The 16,531-nt window shown below is 41.3% G+C and overlaps 1 non-coding gene across 1 annotated transcript; it reads right to left on the bottom strand.

Annotated features, from left to right (window-relative positions):
- Positions 1–217: 217 nt before the first annotated feature.
- LOC112763161 (small nucleolar RNA R71) lies at positions 218–321 on the bottom strand. Its single transcript, XR_003182831.1, has one exon. It is a non-coding gene; the product is annotated as a small nucleolar RNA R71 (small nucleolar RNA).
- Between the last annotated feature and the right edge of the window lie 16,210 nt (positions 322–16,531).

Here is a 16,531-nt window from a genome sequence, read left to right as displayed (position 1 = left end):
AGATCCTTATCAGTTTTTAACTGAGTTCTTGCAGATCTGTGAGACTGTAAAGATGAATGGAGTTGATCTTGAAGTCTACAGACTCATGCTTTTCCCTTTTGCTGTAAGAGACAGAGCTAGAATATGGTTGGATTCACAACCTAAGGATAGCCTGGACTCCTGGGATAAGCTGGTCACAGCCTTCTTGGATAAATTCTTTCCTCCTCAAAAGCTGAGCAAGCTGAGAATGGATGTTCAAACCTTCAAACAAAAAGATGGTGAATCCCTCTATGAAGCTTGGGAAAGATACAAGCAGCTGACCAAAAGATGTCCATCTGACATGTTTTCAGAATGGACCATATTAGATATATTCTATTATGGTCTCTCTGAATTTTCGAAAATGTCATTGGATCATTCTGCAGGTGGATCTATTCACCTAAAGAAAATGCCTGAAGAGGCTCAAGAACTTATTGACATGGTTGCAAACAACCAATTCATGTACACTTCTGAGAGGAATTCCGTGAATAATGGGATACCTCAGAAGAAAGGAGTTCTTGAAATTGATGCTCTGAATGCCATATTGGCTCAGAACAAAGTGTTGACTCAACAGGTCAACATGATCTCTCAAAATCTGAACGGATGGCAACATGCATCCAACAGTGCTAAAGAGGCAGCTTCTGAAGAAGCTTATGATCCTGAGAACCCTGCCATGGCAGAAGTTAATTACATGGGTGAACCTTATGGAAACACCTATAACTCATCATGGAGAAATCATCCAAATTTCTCATGGAAGGATCAACAAAAGCCTCAACAAGGCTTTAACAATGGTGGACGCAATAGGCTGAGCAATAGCAAGCCATATCCATCATCTTCTCAGCAACAGACAGAGAATTCTGAACAAAACACCTCTAATTTAGCCAATCTAGTCTCTGATCTGTCAAAAGCCACTTTCAATTTCATGAGGGAAACAAGATCCTCCATCAGAAATCTGGAGGCACAAGTGGGCCAGCTGAGTAAGAAAGTCATTGAAACTCCTCCCAGTATTCTCCCAAGCAATACAGAAGAGAATCCAAAAGGAGAGTGCAAGGCCATTGATATAATCAATATGGCGAATGCACAAGGGAGGAGGAGGACGAAAATCCTAGTGAGGAAGACCTCCTGGGACGTCCCTCAAGCAAGAAGGAGTTTCCTATTAAAGATCCAAAGGAATCTGAGGCTCATATAGAGACCATAGAGATTCCATTAAATCTCCTTCTGTCATTCATGAGCTCTGAAGACTATTCTTCCTCTGAAAAGGATGAAGATGTAACTAGAGAGCAAGTTGCTCAATATTTAGGAGCTATCATGAAGCTGAATGCCAAGTTGTTTGGTAATGAGACTTGGGAAAGTGAACCTCCCTTGCTCATTAGTGAACTGGATACCTGGATTCAGCAAATTCTACCTCAAAAGAAACAAGATCCTGGCAAGTTCTTAATACCTTGTACCATAGGCACCATGACCTTTGAAAAAGCTCTGTGTGATCTAGGGTCAGGGATAAATCTTATGCCACTCTCTGTAATGGAGAAGCTGGGGATCATTGAGGTACAACCTGCCTTGTTCTCATTACAATTGGCTGACAAGTCATTGAGACAAGCTTATGGAATAATAGAGGACGTGTTAGTAAAGGTTAAAGGCCTTTACATCCCTGCTGATTTCATAATCTTAGACACTAGGAAGGAAGAGGATGATTGCATCATCCTTGGAAGACCTTTCCTAGCCACAGCAGGAGCTGTAATAGATGTCAACAGAGGTGAATTAGTCCTTCAACTGAATGGGGACTACCTTGTGTTTAAGGCACATGGCCATCCCTCTGTGACAAAAGAGAGTAAGCATGAAGAGCTTCTCTCAGTTCAGAGTCAAGTAGAGCCCCACAGTCAAACTCTAAGTTTGGTGTTGTGAGGCCACAACCAAACTATAAGTTTGGTGTTAAGATCCCATATCCAAACTCTAAGTTTGGTGTTGGGACTACACAACATTGACCTGATCACCTTGTGGCTCCATGAGAGCCACTGTCAAGCTATTGACATTAAAGAAGCGCTTGTTGGGAGGCAACCCAATTTTATTTATCTAATTTTTATTTTATTCTATTTTTTGTTATTTTGTGTTTTATTAGGTACATGATCATGAGGAGTCACGAAAAAATAAAAAAAAATTAAAAACAGAATCAAAAATAGCAGAAGAAAAAATTCACACCCTGGAGGACGCACAGGCTGGCGTTCAACGCCAGTAAGATGCATTTGGCCGGCGTTCAACGCCAGAACAGAGCACCATTCTGGCGCTGAACGCCAGAAACAAGCAACATTCTGGCGCTGAACGCCAGGAATGTGCCCAGAGAAGAAAAGCTGGCGCTGAACGCCAGCAACAAGCATGAAACTGGCATTCAACGCCAGAAACATGCTTTACATGGGCGTTGAACGCCCAGAATGTGCACCACACGGCGTTTAAACGCCAGAATGGTGAGCAAAGGCAATTTACATGCCTATTTGGTGCAGGGATGGAATTCCTTGACACCTCAGGACCTGTGGACCCCACAGGATCACCTCAGGATCTGTGGACCCCACAGGATCCCCACCTACCATATTCCCACCTTACCTCCTAATCCTAGTTTTTGTGATTACTCTTCCCCATGTCACACTTCCCAACACTCCTCACCAATCACCTCAATTCCTCTTCCCAATCACCCCCTTCACCACTCACATCCATCCACTCTTCCCCATAAGCCCCACTGGTGCACGAAATTGCAATCACACTTTTGCAACTCCGCACAACTAACCAGCAAGTGCACTGGGTCGTCCAAGTAATACCTTACGTGAGTAAGGGTCGATCCCACGGAGATTGTCGGCTTGAAGCAAGCTATGGTTATCTTGTAAATCTTAGTCAGGATATCAATAATTATCAGGATTGATTGTGAAAAGTAAAAGAACATGAAATAAGTACTTGTTTTGCAGTAATGGGGAACAGGTTGAGGTTTTGGAGATGCTCCATCTTCTGAATCTGTGCTTTCCTACTGTCTTCTTCTTCAAGCACGCAAGGCTCCTTCCATGGCAAGCTGTATGCAAGGGTTTTACCGTTGTCAGTGGCTACCTCCCATCCTCTCAGTGGAAATGTTCAACGCACCCTGTCACGGCACGGCTATCCATCTGTCGGTTCTCAATCAGGCCGGAGTAGAATCCAGTGATTCTTTTGCGTCTGTCACTAACACCCCGCCTTCAGGAGTTTGAAGCTCGTCACAATCATTCAATCATTGAATCCTACTCAGAATACCACAGACAAGGTTTAGACCTTCCGGATTCTCTTGAATGCCGCCATCAGTTCTAGCTTATACCACGAAGATTCCGGTTAAAGAATCCAAGAGATATCTACTTAATCTAAGGTAGAACGGAGGTGGTTGTCAGGCACACGTTCATAGTTGAGAATGATGATGAGTGTCACGGATCATCACATTCATCCGGTTTAAGAACAAGTAATATCTTGGAGTGGAAGCAAGCATGATTGAATGAAAAACAGTAGTAATTGCATTAATTCATCAAGACACAGCAGAGCTCCTCACCCCCAACCATGGGGTTTAGAGACTCATGCCGTGGAAAGTACACAAAGAAACGTGTAAAGTGTCATGAGGTACAGATACAATGTCAAAAGATCCTATTAATAGTGAGCTAGTAACCTAGGGTATACAGAAATGAGTAAATGACATAAAAATCCACTTCTGGGTCCACTTGGTGTGTGCTTGGGCTGAGCAATGAAGCTTTTCGTGTGTAGAGACTCTTTCTGGAGTTAAACGCCAGCTTTCATGCCAGTTTGGGCGTTTAACTCCAAGTTTTATGCCAGTTCCAGCGTTAAACGCTGGAATTTCTGAGGCTGATTTGCCACGCCGGTTTGGGCCATCAAATATCGAGCAAAGTATGGACTATTATAAATTGCTGGAAAGCCCAGGATGTCTACTTTCCAATGCCGTTGAGAGTGCGCCAATTGGGCTTCTGTAGCTCCAGAAAATTCACTTCGAGTGCAGGGAGGTCAGAATCCAACAGCATCTGCAGTCCTTTTCAGTCTCCAAATCAGATTTTTGCTCAGGACCCTCAATTTCAGCCAGAAAATACCTGAAATCACAGAAAAACACACAAACTCATAGTAAAGTTCAGAAAAGTAAATTTTAACTAAAAACTAATAAAAATATACTAAAAACTAACTAGATCATACCAAAACATACTAAAAACAATGCCAAAAAGCGTATAAATTATCCGCTCATCACAACACCAAACTTAAATTGTTGCTTGTCCCCAAGCAACTGAAAATCAAAATAAGATAAAAAGAAGAGAATATACTATAGACTCCAAAATATCAAGGAAACTTAGTTCCAATTAGATGAGCGGGACTAGTAGCTTTTTGCTTCCGAACAGTTTTGGCATCTCACTTTATCCTCTGAAGCTCAGAATGATTAGCATCTATAGGAACTCAGAACTCAGATAGTGTTATTGATTCTCCTAGTTAAGCATAATGATTCTTGAACATAGCTAGTGTATGAGTCTAGGCTGTGGCCCAAAGCACTTTGTCTTCCAGTATTACCACCGGATACATACATGCCACAGACACATAATTGGGTGAACCCTTTCAGATTGTGACTCAGCTTTGCTAGAGTCCCCAATTAGAGGTGTCCAGGGTTCTTAAGCACACTCTTTTTGCCTTGGATCACAACTTTATTTCTTTCCTTTTCTTTCTTTTTCTTTTTTTTTTCAATTTTTTTTGTATTCACTGCTTTTTCTTGCTTCAAGAATCATTTGATGATTTTTTAGATCCTCAATAACAGTTCTCTTTTTCCTCATTCTTTCAAGAGCCAACAATTTTAACATTCTCAAAACAACAAATTCAAAAGACATATGCACTGTTCAAGCATTCATTCGAAAAACAAAAATATTGTCACCACATCAAACTAATTCAACTAGTTTCAAGGATAAATTCGAAATCCTGTACTTCTTGTTCTTTTGTGATTAAAGCATTTTTCATTTAAGAGAGGTGATGGATTCATAGGACATTCATAGCTTTAAGACATGAATTTTAAATTTTATTAATTATGAATTAAAACAAGACTCAAAATAGATATAAGAAATAGAATAAAAATAGAAAACAAAAATTTAAATAGGCTCCTAATGATAGAGGTTTTCACAGAGTTAGAACTCAACAACCTTGATTTTGAGAAGTGGATGCTCCTCAATTGAGATGAGAGCTTTTGGCGTTTCAACTCTTGGAGTTCATGCCCTGCTTCTCTTGTTCCTTCAGCAATTTGCAGAGCATGCAGTTTCTGATTCTGCTGTTCTTCCTTAGTTGCTCCATAGTTTCTTGTAACTTGCGATAGATGCTTCTAGGCTGGTCCAGTAGTCAATTTAGGAAATTCAGGGAGGAATTCCTCGCCCTCCTTTGATAGAGTTGTCTTGCATTTGTCCTTCCATTGACTTCTTGGTGATTGGATGTTCAATGGGTATGAATTCATCTACTCCCATTTTTACCCCAGCCTCTTTACAGAGCAAGGAGATCAAGCTTGGGTAAGCCAATTTGGCTTCAGTGGAATTCTTATTTGCAATTGTGTAGATCTCACAAGCAATCACATGATGAACCTCCACTTCTTTTCCAAGCATAATGCAATGAATCATCACTGCTCTCTTGATAGTGACCTCAGAACGGTTGCTAGTGGGCAGTATGGAATGCCCAATGAAGTCTAGCCAACCTCTTGCAATTGGTTTGAGGTCTCCCTCTTGAGTTGGTTTGGGACACCCTTTGAATTGGTTATCCACTTAGTTCAGGGAGGCATATGTCCTCTAGAATTGATCCAACCCTTTATCTGCTCTCACCATTCTCCTATTAAAGGATTCAGATCATCCTGCAGTTGAAGCAATTTGAAGATTTCTCTTATTTTGTCCAGATGGAAGTACATAACTTTCCCTCTGACCATGGTTCTGTAGGTATGGTAAGCAGTTCCAGTCATTCTCTGCTTATCTGTTAGCCACAGATTTGAGTAGAATTCCTGAACCATATTCCTTCCAACCTTTATCTCAGGATTGGTTAGAACTTCCCATCCTCTATTTCGAATTTGCTCTTGGATCCCCGGATATTCATCTTCTTTCAGATCAAATTTAACTTCCAGGATCACTGACCTCAGACCCATTATTTGTGATAATGGTCTTCATGTTCTTTGGTTAAGAACTTCTCTTGATTCCAAAGATTCTTTGGATTATTCTCTTTCTTTCCTCTTAAATTGGTTTATTTTCCCTTAGGAGCCATGATCTTGATGAATCTTGGCTTAGTGATCACGGAAAAGCACACCAACTTAGAGGTTTGCTTGTCCTCAAGCAAAAGAAAGGAAAGAAGAGAGAGAGAGGAAGAGCAAATTCGAATGGTGTGGGGAATGAGGGGCCGAACGTGTTTTTATAAGGGGGGGAAGAGATTTCGAAAAAAAATTGAAAGGAGATTTGAGAAGATATGGAGAGAATTTGAGAGAAGGGTGAGTTTTTGAATAAGATTTGGGATTGATTTGAGAGATTTGAAGAATGATTTTGATTTTTGAAGATTTGAAAGTGAATGATGAAAGGTTGAGATGTTTATGTAGAAAAGTATGGGTAAGAAAAGGGAAATTTAAAAAAATTTGATTGGAAAAAAATCTTGGTCCCCCCACCTTTCTGGCGTTAAACGCCCAGAATGGCATCCATTCTGGCGTTTAACGCCCATTTGTTGCCCATTGTGGGCGTTTAACGCCCAGCCAGGTGCCCTGGCTGGCGTTAAACGCCAGAATTCCCTTTATCACTGGGCGTTTTCTAAACGCCCAGGATGCTGCACACCTGGCGTTAAACGCCCAGAATGGTTCCCATTATGGCGTTTAACGCCCAAAATGGCACCTTACTGGCGTTAAACGCCCAGAATGGTACCCATTCTGGCGTTTAACGCCCAAATACCCCTTACTGGCGTTTTTTTGCCAGTAAGCTCTTTTTCTCTGCTTTTTGCACTGAATCCTTCTGTAACTCTGTGAATTCCTTCATTTTTGATACTTGCCTTTGTAAAAAAAACATATAACCTACTAATGACTGGGTTGCCTCCCAGCAAGCGCTTCTTTACTGTCTTTAGCTGGACCTTTACTGAGATCATCAGCTCAGTTTTGAGCATTCCTGCTAAGATTGCTTCAAGATAATGCTTGATTCTCTGTCCATTAACAATGAACTTTTTGTCAGAATCAATATCCTAAAGTTCAACATATCCATATGGTGACACTCCTGTAATCACATACGGGTCCCTCCACCGGATTTAAGTTTTCCTGGAAACAATCTGAGCCTAGAGTTGAAGAGCAGAACTTTTTGTCCTGGCTCAAAGACTCTGGATGACAACTTCTTGTCATGCCACTTCTTTGCCTTTTCCTTATAAATTTTTGCATTTTCAAAGGCATTGAGTCTGAACTCCTCTAGCTCTTTAGCTGGAGCAATCTTTTTTCACCAGCTAACTGAGCATCCATGTTTAGGAATCTGGTTGCCCAGTAGGCTTTATGTTCCAGTTCCACGGGCAGATGACAGGCCTTCCCATACACCAGTTGGTATGGAGAGGTTCCTATAGGAGTCTTGAATGCTGTTCTGTATGCCCACAGAGCATCATCCAAACTCTTTGCCCAATCCTTTCTTCGGGCTATCACAGTCCGTTCTAGGATTCATTTTAGCTCTCTGTTAGAGACTTCAGCTTACCCATTTGTCTGTGGATGATACGGAGTTGCCACTTTGTGGCTAATTCCATATCTGACCATAGCAGAGTATAGCTGTCTATTGCAGAAATGAGTGCCCCCGTCACTGATTAGTACTCTGGGAACACCAAACCTGCTGAAGATGTGTTTCTGGAGGAATTTCAGCACGGTCTTGGTATCATTAGTGGGTGTAGCCATTGCTTCTACCCACTTAGATACATAGTCCACTGCCACCAGAATGTAAGTGTTTGAGTATGATGGTGGGAATGGACCCATGAAGTCAATTCCCCATACATCAAACAATTCTATCTCTAATATCCCTTGTTGAGGCATGGCATATCCGTGAGGCAAGTTACCAGCTCTTTGGCAACTGTCACAGTTACGCACAAACTCTCGGGCATCTTTATAGAGAGTAGGCCAGTAGAAGCCACATTGGAGGACTTTAGTGGCTGTTCGCTCACTTCCAAAATGTCCTCCATACTGTGATCCATGGCAGTGCCATAGGATCCTTTGTGCTTCTTCTCTGGGTACACATCTGCGGATCATTCCGTCTGCACATCTCTTAAAGAGATATGGCTCATCCCATAGGTAATACTTGGCATCTGAAATTAATTTCTTTCTTTGCACTCTGCTGTACTCCTGGGGTATGAACCTCACAGCTTTATAGTTTGCAATATTTGCAAACCATGGAGCTTCCTGAATGGCAAAGAGTTGCTCATCTGGGAAAGTCTCAAAAATCTCAGTAGAAGGGAGGGACACCCCAGCTACTGGTTCTATTCGGGACAGATGATCAACTACTTAGTTCTCTGTCCCTTTTCTGTCTCTTATTTCTATATCAAACTCTTGCAGAAGCAACACCCATTTTATAAGCCTGGGTTTTGAATCCTGCTTTGTGAGTAAGTATTTAAGAGCAGCATGGTCAGTGTACACAACCACTTTGGATCCTACTAGATAGGATCTAAACTTGTCAATGGCATAGACCACTGCAAGTAACTCTTTTTCTGTGGTTGTGTAATTCTTCTGTGCATCATTTAGAACACGGCTGGCATAATAAATGACGTGCAGAAGCTTGTTATGCCTCTGTCCCAACACTGCACCAATGGCATGGTCACTGGCATCACACATTAGTTCAAATGGCAATGTCCATTCTGGTGCAGAGATGACTGGTGCTGTGACCAGCTTAGCTTTCAGGGTCTCAAATGCCTGCAGACACTGTGTGTCAAACACAAATGGTGTGTCAGCAGATAGCAGGTTACTCAAAGGTTTTGCAATTTTCGAAAAATCCTTTATGAACCTTCTGTAGAATCCTGCATGCCCCAGAAAGCTTCTGATTGCCTTAACATTGGTAGGTGGTGGTAATTTTTCAATTACCTCTACCTTTGCCTTATCCACCTCTATTCCTCTGCTTGAAATTTTGTGCCCAAGGACAATTCCTTCAGTCACCATAAAGTGACATTTCTCCCAGTTTAAAACCAGGTTAGTCTCTTGGCACCTTTTCAGGACAAGTGCTAGGTGATTAAGACAGGAGCTGAATGAGTCTCCATATACTGAGAAGTTATCCATGAAGACTTCCAGGAATTTCTCCACCATATCAGAGAAGATGGATAACATGCATCTCTGAAAGGTTGCAGGAGCATTACACAGACCAAAAGGCATCCTCCAATAGGCAAACACGCCAGAAGGGCAAGTAAATGCTGTTTTCTCTTGGTCCTGAGGATCTACTGCAATTTGGTTGTAACCTGAATAGCCATCCAAAAAGCAGTAATAATCATGACCAGCTAGTCTTTCTAGCATTTGGTCTATGAATGGTAAAGAAAAATGATCCTTTCTGGTGGCTGTATTGAGCCTTCTGTAGTCAATACACATACGCCACCCTGTGACTGTTCTTGTAGGAACCAGTTCATTTTTTTCATTATGAACCACTGTCATGCCTCCCTTCTTGGGGACAACTTGTACAGGGCTCACCCAGGGGCTATCAGAAATAGGATAAATAATCCCAGCCTCTAGTAATTTAGTGACCTCTTTCTGCACCACCTCCTTCATGGTTGGATTTAGCCTCCTTTGTGGTTGGACCACTGGTTTGGCATTATCCTCCAACAGGATCTTGTGCATGCATCTAGCTGGGCTAATGCCCTTAAGATCACTTATGGACCACCCAAGAGCTGTCTTGTGTGTCCTTAGCACTTGAATCAGTGCTTCCTCTTCCTGTGGATTTAAAGCAGAGCTTATAATCACTGGAAAAGTGTCACCCTCTCCCAGAAATGCATACTTCAGGGATGGTGGTAGTGGTTTGAGTTCAGGTTTAGGAGGCTTATCCTCCTCCTGAGGAATTTTTGAAAATTCCTTTGTTTCCTCTGGTTCTGCTTGATCAGGTTGAGCATCCTTGAAGATGTCTTCAAGCTCTGATTCTAGACTTTCAGTCATATTGATCTCTTCCACCAAAGAGTCAATAATGTCAGCGCCCATGCAGTCATTTGGTGTGTCTGGATGCTGCATAGCTTTTACAGCATTCAACTTGAACTCATCCTCATTGACTCTCAGTGTTACTTCCCCTTTTTGTACATCAATGAGAGTTCATCCAGTTGCTAGGAAAGGTCTTCCTAGAATGAGAGTTGCACTCTTGTGCTCCTCCATTTCCAGCACCACAAAGTCAGTTGGGAAGGCGAATGGCCCAACCTTGACAATCATGTCCTCTATTATGCCTGATGGGTGTTTAATGGAGCCATCAGCAAGTTGGAGGCATATCTGGGTTGGTTTGACTTCTTCAGTCAACCCAAGCTTTCTGATAGTGGATGCATGTATTAGATTGATACTTGCTCCAAGATCACATAGGGCTGTCTTGGTGCAAGCACCTTCTAATGTGCATGGTATCATAAAGCTTCCTGGATCTTGAAGCTTTTCTGGTAAGCTTTTCAGAATGACTGCACTGCATTCTTCAGTGAGAAATACTTTTTCAGTTTCTCTCCAATCCTTCTTATGACTTAAGATCTCTTTCATGAACTTAGCATAAGAAGGTATTTGCTCAAGTGCTTCTGCAAACGGAATCTTTATTTCAAGAGTCCTTAGATAGTCTGCAAAGCGGGCAAATTGCTTATCCTGCTCCGCTTGGCGGAGTTTCTGAGGATAAGGCATCTTAGCTTTATATTCTTCAACCTTAGTTGCTACAGGTTTATTCCTTACAGAAGTGGTTGGAGAAGCCTTTTTAGAGGGATTATTGTCAGCACTCTCAGGTGTCTGGTTCCCCTTTTGCGTTTGAACGCCAGGATTGGGTGGAAAATGGGCGTTTAACACCAACTTTTCCCCCTTTTCTGGCGTTTGAACGCCAGAGTCCTTCTGGACTGCTCAATTCCACTTAGGTCCATGATGGAAAAAGGGAATATGATATGAATTCATAAGCAAAGTATATATATATATATATATATATTTTTTAAGGTGACCGAAAAATAAAAAAAATAATTGGAAAAATAAAATAAAATTTCGAAAATTAAAAGAAAAATAAAAGCATGCAATTGACACCAAACTTAAAATATGAAACTAGACTCAACTAAAAGACTCTTAAACCAACAAAAATAAAACAGTCCTAATCTAAGCAACAAGATAGGCCGTCAGTTGTCCAAACTCGAACAATCCCCGGCAACGGCGCCAAAAACTTGGTGCACGAAATTGCAATCACACTTTTGCAACCCCGCACAACTAACCAGCAAGTGCACTGGGTCGTCCAAGTAATACCTTACGCGAGTAAGGGTCGATCCCACGGAGATTGTCGGCTTGAAGCATGCTATGGTTATCTTGTAAATCTTAGTCAGGATATCAATAATTATCAAGATTGATTGTGAAAAGTAGAAGAACATGAAATAAGTACTTGTTTTGCAGTAATGGGGAACAGGTTGAGGTTTTGGAGATGCTCCATCTTCTGAGTCTCTGCTTTCCTACTGTCTTCTTCTTCAAGCACGCAAGGCTCCTTCCATGGCAAGCTATATGCAAGGGTTTCACCGTTGTCAGTGGCTACCTCCCATCATCTCAGTGGAAATGTTCAACGCACCCTGTCACGGCACGGTTATCCATCTGTCGGTTCTCAATCAGGCCGGAATAGAATCCAGTGATTCTTTTGCGTCTGTCACTAACGCCCCGCCCTCAGGAGTTTGAAGCTCGTCACAGTCATCCAATCATTGAATCCTACTCAGAATACCACAGACAAGGTTTAGACCTTCCGGATTCTCTTGAATGCCGCCATCAGTTCTAGCTTATACCACGAAGATTCTGATTAAAGAATCCAAGAGATATCTACTTAATCTAGGGTAGAACAGAGGTGGTTGTCAGGCACATGTTCATAGTTGAGAATGATGATGAGTGTCACGGATCATCACATTCATCCGGTTTAAGAACAAGTAATATCTTAGAATGGAAGCAAGCATGATTGAATGAAAAACAGTAGTAATTGCATTAATCCATCAAGACACAGCAGAGCTCCTCACCCCCAACCATGGGGTTTAGAGACTCATGCATGGAAGGTACACAAAGAAACGTGTAAAGTGTCATGAGGTACAGATACAATGTCAAAAGATCCTATTAATAGTAAGCTAGTAACCTAGGGTATATAGAAATGAGTAAATAACGTAAAAATCCACGTCTGGGTCCACTTAGTGTGTGCTTGGGCTGAGCATTGAAGCTTTCATGTGTAGAGACTTTTTCTGGAGTTAAACGCCAGCTTTTATGCCAGTTTGGGCGTTTAACTCCAATTTTTATGCCAGTTCCAGCGTTAAACGCTGGGAATTCTGAAGCTGATTTGCAACGCCGGTTTGGGCCATCAAATCTCGGGCAAAGTATGGACTATTATGCATTGCTGGAAAGCCCAGGATGTCTACTTTCCAACGCCGTTGAGAGCGCGCCAATTGGGCTTCTGTAACTCTAGAAAATCCACTTCGAGTGCATGGAGGTCAGAATCCAACAGCATCTGCAGTCCTTTTCAGTCTCTGAATCAGATTTTTGCTCAGGACCCTCAATTTCAGCCAGAAAATACCTGAAATCACAGAAAAATACACAAACTCATAGTAAAGTCCAGAAAAGTGAATTTTAACTAAAAACTAGTAAAAATATACTAAAAACTAACTAGATCATACTAAAAACATACTAAAAACAATGCCAAAAAGCGTATAAATTATCCGCTCATCACAACACCAAACTTAAATTGTTGCTTGTTTTCAAGCAACTGAAAATCAAAATAGGATAAAAAGAAGAGAATATACTATAGACTCCAAAATATCAAGGAAACTTAGCTCCAATTAGATGAGCGGGACTAGTAGCTTTTTGCTTCCAAACAGTTTTGGCATCTCACTCTATCCTTTGAAGTTCAGAATGATTGGCATCTATAAGAACTCAGAACTCAGATAATGTTATTGATTCTCCTAGTTAAGTATAATGATTCTTGAACATAGCTATGTCATGAGTCTTGGCTGTGGCCCAAAGCACTCTGTCATCCAGTATTACCACCAGATACATACATGCCACAGACACATACTTGGGTGAACCTTTTCAGATTGTGACCCAGCTTTGCTAGAGTCCCCAATTAGAGGTGTCCAGGGTTCTTAAGCACACTCTTTTTGCCTTGGATCACAACTTTATTTCTTTCTTTTTCTTCTATTTCTTCTCTCTCTTCTTTTTTTCATTTTTTTTTTGTATTCACTGCTTTTTCTTGCTTCAAGAATCACTTTGATGATTTTTCAGATCCTCAATAACAGTTCTCCTTTTCCAGCATTCTTTCAAGAGCCAACAATTTTAACATTCTTAAAACAACAAATTCAAAAGACATATGCACTGTTCAAGCATTCATTCAGAAAACAAAAAGCATTGTCACCACATCAAACTAATTCAACTAGTTTCAAAGATGAATTCGAAATCCTGTACTTCTTGTTCTTTTGTGATTAAAGCATTTTTCATTTAAGAGAGGTGATGGATTCATATGACATTCAAAGCTTTAAGACATGAATTTTAAATTTTATTAATTATGAATTAAGAACAAGACTCAAAAATAGATATAAAATAGAAAACACTAAAAATTTTAAATAGGCTCCTAATGATAGAGGTTTTCACAGAGTTAGAACTCAACAACCTTGATTTTGAGAAGTGGATGCTCCCTCAAATTGAGAGGAGAATTTCTGGCGCTTCAGCTCTTGGAGTTCACGCCCCTGCTTCTCTTGTTCCTTCAGCAATTTGCAGAGCATGCAGTTCTGATTCTGCTGTTCTTCCTTAAGTTGCTCTATAGTCTCTTGCAACTTGGTGATAGATGCTTCTAGGCTGGCCCAGTAGCCAATTTCAGGAAATTCAGGGAGGAACTCCTGCGCCCTCCTTTTGATAGAGTTGTCTTGCATTTGTCCCTCCATTGACTTCTTGGTGATTGGATGTTCAATGGGTATGAATTCATCTACTCCTATTTTTACCCCAGCCTCTTTACAGAGCAAGGAGATCAAGCTTGGGTAAGCCAATTTGGCTTCAGTGGAATTCTTATTTGCAATTGTGTAGATCTCACAAGCAATCACATGATGAACCTCCACTTCTTTTCCAAGCATAATGCAATGAATTATCACTGCTCTCTTGATAGTGACCTCAGAACGGTTGCTAGTGGGCAGTATGGAACGCCCAATAAAGTCTAGCCAACCTCTTGCAATTGGTTTGAGGTCTCCCCTCTTGAGTTGGTTTGGGACACCCTTTGAATTGGTTATCCACTTAGTTCCAGGGAGGCATATGTCCTCTAGAACTTGATCCAACCCTTTATCTGCTCTCACCATTCTCCTATTAAAGGATTCAGAATCATCCTGCAGTTGAGGTAATTTGAAGATTTCTCTTATTTTGTCCAGATGGAAGTACATAACTTTCCCTCTGACCATGGTTCTGTAAGTATGGTAAGCAGTTCCAGTCATTCTCTGCTTATCTGTTAGCCACAGATTTGAGTAGAATTCCTGAACCATATTCCTTCCAACCTTTATCTAAGGATTGGTTAGAACTTCCCATCCTCTATTTCGAATTTGCTCTTGGATCCCCGGATATTCATCTTCTTTCAGATCAAATTTAACTTTCGGGATCACTGACCTCAGACCCATTATTTTGTGATAATGGTCTTCATGTTCTTTGATTAAGAACTTCTCTTGATTCCAAAGATTCTTTGGATTATTCTCTTTCTTTCCTCTTAAATTGGTTTATTTTCCCTTAGGAGCCATGATCTTGATGAATCTTGGCTTAGTGATCACGGAAAAGCATACCAAACTTAGAGGTTTGCTTGTCCTCAAGCAAAAGAAAGGAAAGAAGAGAGAGAGGAGAAGAGCAAATTCGAATGGTGTGGGGGAATGAGGAGGCCGAACGTGTTTTTATAAGGGGGGGAAGGAGATTTCGAAAAAAATTGAAAGGAGATTTGAGAAGATATGGAGAGAATTTGAGAGAAGGGTGAGTTTTTGAATAAGATTTGGGATTGATTTGAAAGAGATTTGAAGAATGATTTTGATTTTTGAAGATTTGAAAGTGAATGATGAAAGGTTGAGATGTGTTGATGTAGAAAAGTATGGGTAAGAAAAGGAAAGTTTAAAAAAAATTTGATCGGAAAGCAAAATCTTGGTCCCCCACCTTTCTGGCGTTAAACGCCCAGAATGGCATCCATTCTGGCGTTTAACGCCCATTTGCTGCCCATTGTGGGCGTTTAACGCCCAGCCAGGTGCCCTGGCTGGCGTTAAACGCCAGAATTCCCTTTATCACTGGGCGTTTTGCTAAACGCCCAGGATGCTGCACACCTGGCGTTAAACGCCCAGAATGGTGCCCATTATGGCGTTTAACGCCCAAAATGGCACCTTTACTGGCGTTAAACGCCCAGAATGGTACCCATTCTAGCGTTTAACGCCCAAAGTACCCCTTACTGGCGTTTTTTTGCCAGTAAGCTCTTTTTCTCTGCTTTTTGCACTGAATCCTTCTGTAACTCTGTGAATTCCTTCATTTTTGATACTTGCCTTTGTAAAAACAAAATATATAACCTACTAATGACTGGGTTGCCTCCCAGCAAGCGCTTCTTTACTGTCTTTAGCTGGACCTTTACTGAGAATCACTCAAGTCTCAGTTTTGAGCATTCCTGCTCAAGATTGCCTTCAAGATAATGCTTGATTCTCTGTCCATTAACAATGAACTTTTTGTCAGAATCAATATCCTGAAGTTCAACATATCCATATGGTGACACTCCTGTAATCACATACGAGCCCCTCCACCGGGATTTAAGTTTTCCTGGAAACAATCTGAGCCTAGAGTTGAAGAGCAGAACTTTTTGTCCTGGCTCAAAGACTCTGGATGACAACTTCTTGTCATGCCACTTCTTTGCCTTTTCCTTATAAATTTTTGCATTTTCAAAGGCATTGAGTCTGAACTCCTCTAGCTCATTTAGCTGGAGCAATCTTTTTTCACCAGCTAACTGAGCATCCATGTTTAGGAATCTGGATGCCCAGTAGGCTTTATGTTCCAGTTCCACGGGCAGATGACAGACCTTCCCATACACCAGTTGGTATGGAGAGGTTCCTATAGGAGTCTTGAATGCTGTTCTGTATGCCCACAGAGCATCATCCAAACTCTTTGCCCAATCCTTTCTTCGGGCTATCACAGTCCGTTCTAGGATTCATTTTAGCTCTCTGTTAGAGACTTCAGCTTGCCCATTTGTCTGTGGATGATACGGAGTTGCCACTTTGTGGCTAATTCCATATCTGACCATAGCAGAGTATAGCTGTCTATTGCAGAAATGAGTGCCCCCGTCACTGATTAGTACTCTGGGAACAC

The sequence above is a fragment of the Arachis hypogaea genome, chromosome 2 (assembly GCF_003086295.3).
Source record: "Arachis hypogaea cultivar Tifrunner chromosome 2, arahy.Tifrunner.gnm2.J5K5, whole genome shotgun sequence".
Taxonomy (NCBI): domain Eukaryota; kingdom Viridiplantae; phylum Streptophyta; class Magnoliopsida; order Fabales; family Fabaceae; genus Arachis; species Arachis hypogaea.
The sequence above is the reverse complement of the archived record's forward strand: the minus strand, read 5'-3'. Positions and strand labels throughout refer to the sequence as shown.